This window comes from Macadamia integrifolia, chromosome 12 (genome assembly GCF_013358625.1).
Source record: "Macadamia integrifolia cultivar HAES 741 chromosome 12, SCU_Mint_v3, whole genome shotgun sequence".
Taxonomy (NCBI): Eukaryota; Viridiplantae; Streptophyta; class Magnoliopsida; order Proteales; family Proteaceae; genus Macadamia; species Macadamia integrifolia.
Window position 1 is genome coordinate 8,324,461 of NC_056568.1, and position 7,867 is coordinate 8,332,327.

The following is a 7,867-nucleotide window of genomic DNA, read 5'->3' on the forward strand; positions in this document are numbered from 1 at the left end:
GTTATAAATTGAGATGAACTAGGATGAATTCAAAGCTTCAGTCTGCTAACAGAGTGGGAAAACTTACAAGGGCTTCTAGCATGGAGTGGGAATCATCCAATCAGAGTAGGGATGATTCGTCAATTCCTTCATTTTTGGATGTAAGAGAAGAAAAAACATAATAAGATAAACGGCAACTAAGTTGGTGAGGGACCATGCGGAAGCGGGCTCGACTTCACTCTCTTCTTCATCCGGAGCTTGTGGTGTTTGTGTGCGTTGGTCACTTGTATCACCTCTCAATCTTGGCTATTTACAGCAGTTTATACAAACTTCAATTTGAATCTCACTGTTAATTGAGTGGGTCAAATTGGGTCTTGATTAGGTTTATTCGTGGGTCGTTTCATTTGGGGTAATCTTAGACCTACTAGGTTTAGGAATCCTATTTGACAAAATCTCTATAAATAAGAGGTTTGGTTACAACAAATCAGGTTTTTGGACCTCTTCTCTCTCTCTCTCAATTGAGAGTGTCTCATTAAGGATCTCCATCACTATCTTTGGTTTTGGAGGGTGGAACCTTGCATAGGGAGATGGCCATCGATTGTCACGGTTTGTGCATAGACGGTACTTGTGCAACTAGATCAATTTCGCTGCGAGGAAAGTTACATCGAGGTAATCCTTTTCCGTTTTACATTGTCAATGGTGCTTTCTGTGTGCTTTACCCCTTCTATACGATTTCGTCCATAAACCCGAGTGTGGTAGTGTCAAGATGCGTTTCGGATGCTTTCTACTGGCAGCAAACCCCTTCCCTAAGGTTTATTATGTTTCCAAGTTATCAACTGTCGTTGCTTTGTACCCAAACACATGGGGTGAAATGACAGCCCGGCTCTTATGAAATAAAAAAAAACTATCTGCTTTCTATTGATGTCTTTACACATACCCTCATTGATCCCATGCTGGTGCAGGAGCCAAATGACCAGGTAGTGATAGGTAGGATTGTTTCCTTCTCTAAAGAAACCCCATGTCCCCAAAGGATATACCTTACCAATTACCATGCATGTTCATCACTTGAGTACAACTTAGACGTATTGAATTAATTTATTATCACATGGGAGTAAACCTACCAACCGAACCAGGTGCGGCCCCTTTGTGTTGCATGTAGACACGATAGCCAGCCTCATGGAGGGAGACTTACCCTACCCTTACTTTTGTCCCATAAATATCTAAGCCGATTTTGCTGCCATCTTATCTTAAAAAGTGCAACCCCATTTCTCACTTTAACAACTCAGCTTCACTAGATTTCAGTTATGTGTGGATTCAGATCCTCTCCAGCTGTGTTGGGCACCAAGTATTTTGTAGCCTTATTCCTCTCTCTAAGCATTGTTGTAGCTTGTAGGAGCACATCAATTTTAGGGTGTGTAGTTCTTCATTATGATGGCTTTCTTGATCGGATATAGATTCCTTAATGGTTTTGTAAGATATATATAGGTGAGAAAAAGAAAGCTACATGTTAGGTGAACACAGGGGCATGTGGAATTATCATTTGTAACTTGTTGTGGAAACAAAAATCCCATTTATGTTGATCCCTTTATATACATTCTCATTGGCCCCCTGCTCTGATGCAGAGGCCACTCAACTAGGATAGCGATTTCTTGCTCAATATATATTGGTTTATCTATCTTTGCCTATGCATGTGGGTAAAATAGAGGACAAATCTGTCCTTGGCATGGAGCTTTGCATATCCATCCAGATTTGACATTATGTATGGAGAGAAATATTAGAAGGATATGAGTCTGTTTGGACACTATTTATTTAGATTGTAATTCTTTGTTTAAATCAATGAGATATTACTTTATTACCTGTAAATTTTTTCTTAGGGCTTCTCTCTTTTTCTGCCTCTCCAATAAGTAGATCAGTTGTTACCAGGTAAAAACAGAATCAGGCATATGTTACAATCCCTCCTCTGAATGTTTAATGTTAGGAAAATAATTTCTTAAAAACACTGTTCCTGTTTTTTTGCCATTTTAAATGCGTTTGTTGACAAGCAAATAGAAAAATACTTGGTCTTTTTAATTTTATCCTGATTCTTGAAGCTGCTAACGTAAAAGATGTTAGGATTTTTATGTGGGCTTAACTGATACCGATTGATCCATTGGGCCCAAGCAATTATAGACTTATTCTGATTAGAAAACTCCTAGTTCTTTCCATTGTGAGAGTGGAATAGGGTTTTAGGGATTCTATTATAAATAGAATACTGACGGTCCCTGCAGCCATTACTTTACTTAATGCCTTATTGATTTTGGGAGCACGGCTTTCTCACAAGAGCAAGTGCACAGAAAGAGAGGAAGCCCTAGAGTAAGAGGCTGCAGAAGATCTCAGTAGAAGGACTCCACTTGCGTAGTTCGTCATTGTCATCTTCATGGGAGTAATGTTTAACCACATGGGACAGAGGTTCATGATCTATGTTCATGGGACACAGGTACTTCTTTATTCCCATTTATGGTTCATGTCATGATTGTCCTATTGATTATTATAGATATGGTAAATCTATATGGTTATGTATTTTAAGATGGGATACTTTATTGTTCTTGGTTTAGGGACTACACCCATGATTAATCATTTATGATTGGTTGATGATTCTTGTATTCTAAACACTATAGGGTTATTCATATGTTTAATATGGTAAAGAATCCCCAACAAAAGAATCTATAGAAGATAGTCTAACCACATGTCCCTAAATATATTTTCTAGTGTATTTTTCATTGTTGTTTTCTTTATTTAAAGCCCTGTTTGTTCGATGAAAAAGAGTGAAAAGAAAAAAAAAAGAAGGTGGATAACTCACTAATTTGTAGTTGTTTCTCATAAAATACCATAAATATGAGTGTTTGACTAACCGAGGAAGAAAACACATATTGGACTTGAGAGTAAACTAGGGCAAGAGAGTCAAAGCAGCTTCAAAGGAAGGCAGGCTGGGTTAACTATTGATCTTCGGAGAGCAGGGAATGGAATGCTAACAAGGGGTGATATGCTACTCCGGGAGATGTAGAGTGCATAGAAACTTCTTTGATCATGACGATAGGGGCCTTCATCTTCCTATTCTTTGGTACTACAAATGACTTGAGTCCACTGGCCTATCAATAGGAGTTTGGATCCGGATCCTCTCCATAGAGCCCGTGGACCATAGAGTGATCCCACAACTGGGAGGACCTGAGCACACGTCTCAAGGTCACCCCAGCTATGAGATCACTTTATGATCCATGAGTTCTATGGAGAGAAATTCGATCCAGTGGAATTTTACCAGACAAGGTCATTTAATGCAATGGTTGTTATCTGGTGATGTGACACTTAACATTTTTTTATCACTTTTAAAATCATTTCGCTCTTTCTATTTCCTCTCTTTTCCATAGAATACCATCCCATTAAAAATTATATATTCCATTATTTCTTTTCATTCTCTTTCATTGTCAACAAAACCATAACATGTAGGATCCACCCTCACAAGTTTCTCACTCCTTTTTATCTGTCAGACAAACGAGGACTAATGGATTTCAATGCCCAAGATGTAGAAACTAAAACCTACAACCGATGCAAAAAACATAATGTAACAGAAAGAAAAAAATCAAGCAATCACAACACAAAGATATATGTGGATTGGTAAGGTGCCTACATCCACAGAGAGATGAGAGTAGACTCTACTAACAAAGGAGAAAAAAGTTATAAGATCTGTTCCTCTTGCCTTTCTGTTTAAAAATAATTCTCCATTGTTACCAATTTAAAGTGAAAATAAAGAGAGACAAATTTCTGGAATTACTATGTAAATCCTAAAATTTTTCCCAAATCGCATAATACATGTTAGAAAATATGTACAAGATGTTGAAAATTACAAAGCCGATATTATTGAGATGTAATTCTGGATTGTAGTAGACGAACTGTTGAAGACCCGCACATATGTATAATGCAATAAACCAAACATGTTAAGTCGTATCAGAAGTGGATACTCTCCTTAAGGTTTGAAACCCCCTACAAAGGTAAAATTGGGGATTCCTACGTCTTACCTCAAAGATAAAATGACCAATGATCTCTGTTTGATTGTACACAAACTCTGATCCTTTGGGAGAGGCAGGTTACGCTCACAAAGTATGGTTTTATGCATTCAGTCACAAAACAGAGAGAAAAACATGTCTACTGTCAGTGACAATACTCTGTATATACATATGTATGGGTGCTAATTGTACACCATGTATATATTTCTGCACGTATATATACCTATATACCCATATCTGACTCTGACCCCAACCACAATCACAACCCCAACCAGGCTTGACACATGCGATTCAAAAGCCCCAGAAAACCCTCACACACATGAGAAGTGGGAGAATTCCTCAGGGCTTCGACCCTTAAGTAACAAGACTATATATATACTTTTAATTTTTACTCCTCTTAAACTAATGTGGGACTAAATATCTTAGCTTTTTAATATAAGACTTCAGCTTTTGCACAACAGTTTTTGAATTTTCATTCAAAACTTCCTTCCAAAATATTTGAAGCTTTAGACTCAAAATCAAAGATAAAAAAATAAAAGGTAAAAGGTAAAATAAACAAGGGAATAAGTTATTTTTTAAAACTTACTTTTATATATAAAATACTAATATATAATACAACAATACAAGACAGTAAGAGACCTAGGTATGAGCTTAGTTAGTTCAATAGTCCACCACTTGGGTTTTAAACTACCTTTGTCGCTGCTTCATCTTTTCTACCTTGATGACTGAAAATATATAGGACACTTGGTCCCCCTATCATGAATCCTTACTAATCCCCTTGTTTCCAAGATGTCTTATTCTCAACGAATGGTCTATACAAAGCTTATCCTTTCTATCACCTGCACCTTATTCAACCACATCCTCATTCTTTCACCTCTTCCATTAAATTCCCTCAGTCAATATTATCTTTTGCCTTCTTTTACCATGACTGAAGCTATCCCATGCACACCTCATCCATCATCTCTAAAACCTTATCTATGCCTTGGTTGGATGGACCCACCTCAAATTCCATTTAGTGTTTCTTTAACCATCTAGTTGAGTGGGTGAATATTTTTAGGCATCAACACAAGGTTCCCTTCTATATTGACTCTTTAATAATCACCCAAAACAAGGAATGCCCCCCTTTTATGGCTACTCTAATGCTTTTCTGAGTTCCTCATTAGTTTCTTATGGTGCAAAGAATCAAAACACCACATACAAAGTGCAAATATAGCAAGCACTAGCTCATCTTGCGGAAAATGGTATCCAGTATCTCTGTCTACCTTATGACTGATATACGAATGTGCGTGTAAGGACTTGCTTGGTAGTTCTGACGCACTAGCTGTTTTATATAATCAGGCCCTAGAATTCTCCATGAAGTAATGCATTCTTCATGTTGATATAATGGTCATTGATAGCCACAATAGCAAATAGAAGTCACCAATCTAGGGCTTGCTTTGGTGATTTGGCCTGTACTGCTCCTTGGGAGAATGCTCAAGGACTTGATCGACGTATTAAGTCCTCTTGACGACATCTATGTCAAGATACTATTATATACTAGTTTAATTGTTTTTCCAAAAGTATGGCCCCTCTTGTCCTTGCTGACCCCTTAGGCTGTGTTTGGTAGCCAAGAAAAGAAAAGAAAAGAAAAGGAAAAAGTACAAAATTTGTACTTTTTTCTTTGGGTGAAGAATTTTTCTTTGCATTTGGTATGTCTTCACCCAAGAGAAGATTCACCTTTTCAAATTCAAAATTATTCTTGGGAATTGTGAAGTTTTCTATTGTTCCTCCAAATATTTTCTTGCCAAAAACACAAGAAAACATGAGAACATATGAAAAAATAATAAGACAAAAAATAATGATTACACAATGATTTCCTATGTGTCTATCTCTCTCCTAAAATTCAAAATTTTTTGAATTTTTTTCTTTTATTTTCTTTTCTTCTCTTGGTAGCCAAACATACATAATCTTTTTATTTTCTTACCATTTCATTTCTTTTCTTCTCTTTTCTTTTCTTTTCTTTTCTAGATTCTTTTTTCCTTTCTTTTCTTTTCTTTTCTTCTCTTGGCTACCAAACATAGCATGGGTCTTGTACGGTATCTTATAGGCCCTTGAACCTTTGCACCCAAAAAAAAAAAATAATAATAAATAACTGTGGTGTACTCAGCAAAGGAGTACCCCCTCTAACTTCAATGTGAATGAAGGTTAATTAATCCAATTTGATTTAATGGCATCATATTGTGATTGTGATATGTCATGATAATTAAATCCAAAAGAGATGGTTCTTCCTTATTGCATTTATTCACTTATATCATTATCCTACGGTTAACCGAAATGTTATATATACAGAATCCTTGCCTATAATCTTTGTTTAAGAATCATTCTTTGCTTGTTCTTGGTATCTATAAATACCAAAGAATCAAATCCTTATCTGGCATTGAATTCATTCCTCATAACTTGTGGATTGATTGTGCTATTTATGTTCTTACCTGACTAGATTACCTTCTTGTGGAGGGACTTGCTTATAAGAGTGAGGTCATGACTCATGAATGTCTAGAGGAATCTAGATTAGAACACTTATGCAGTGGCATGGCCACCCATTTGAAGGAAAAGTTCTTTCAAGTGGGCTGAGGACCTGAGGAAGAGGCTAAGACATGTCTGGACTCATCAATGTCATGACAGAACTTATACCAATATACCCATAAAAAGATTCATACAAAATTAATGATCCACTGCTACTGTTTCTCTCCTGAAGGTTCGAGACATGTTCATTATTTAGGAAGACAGAACTTAATTAGATAATTGCCACATTCCCATTAATTTAGGGTTTGTAGAAATGATAACCTAAAATAATTAATGCAGGAAACAAATGGAAGTTGTAAATAAACAAACAATTGCTCAATGCTAAGGAGAATTACATGCTTCGATAAGATTACCTATTTTCATGGTGAGATTATCAGTGAAGAATAGAATTACCGCTGCTTATCTGCATACATATCTCAGATTGGTTACAAAGAAAGAATACTTAATATAAATTTGTAAAGAAACTCTATATGGGTAATTTACTAAAATATCCATATAGTCCTAAAAAAATTTCATTAGGGGCTCCCACCTAAGACCTCTTAACAGTTTTTTGGAATCAACACATAGATGCAAGTGACATAATACAAGATATCGTACCCCTAACGGTCATCATCCAAAAAAATAATAAATCAATATGTCAAATAATTTCATGAATGGTGTCAATGTCACCATATATAGCAAATCTTACCACAATAGTTCATGCTTAATTAAGATCTCAATAGCAAGTAAATATTATTTATTTATTTATTGTTCATGATAGGTATCCAAGCCTTTGGCTTGACCAGTCCAACGGACTCATACTGACCCCACATCTGTATGGACCAGGTTATACTGAGGTTGAATGAGAACCATTTAACTTTCACCGAAAGCAGTAAAGAACACTAAATACCCTGTGTGAGTGACTGCACGGATGTAAGAGGAATCACGTTTTCTAAAGGGAAGGTCTCTTACCAAGTGAGCTACCCTTGGAGTTATTATTATGGTTAGTACTAAAGATGCATATTAATTACTTGTTTATATCCTATTTTCCTCTACTAATCAATAACTATATAACTATATATATATATATACACACACATATATAGTAATAGTAAAGCCAAAAGTAATTAAAACAAGCGTGATTAAAAACTGGTGACATGACTAGGCAGAAAGGACTTATCATAGGCCAGAGAGTCACTCACATGCACTGGTCTCTTGCTAGTAACACTTTTATCCTCTCTCTCTCCCTATATCTATATATATGAAGCAGGCCAGCCAAGGCAGTAGCATCACCAAAACAGAATAAA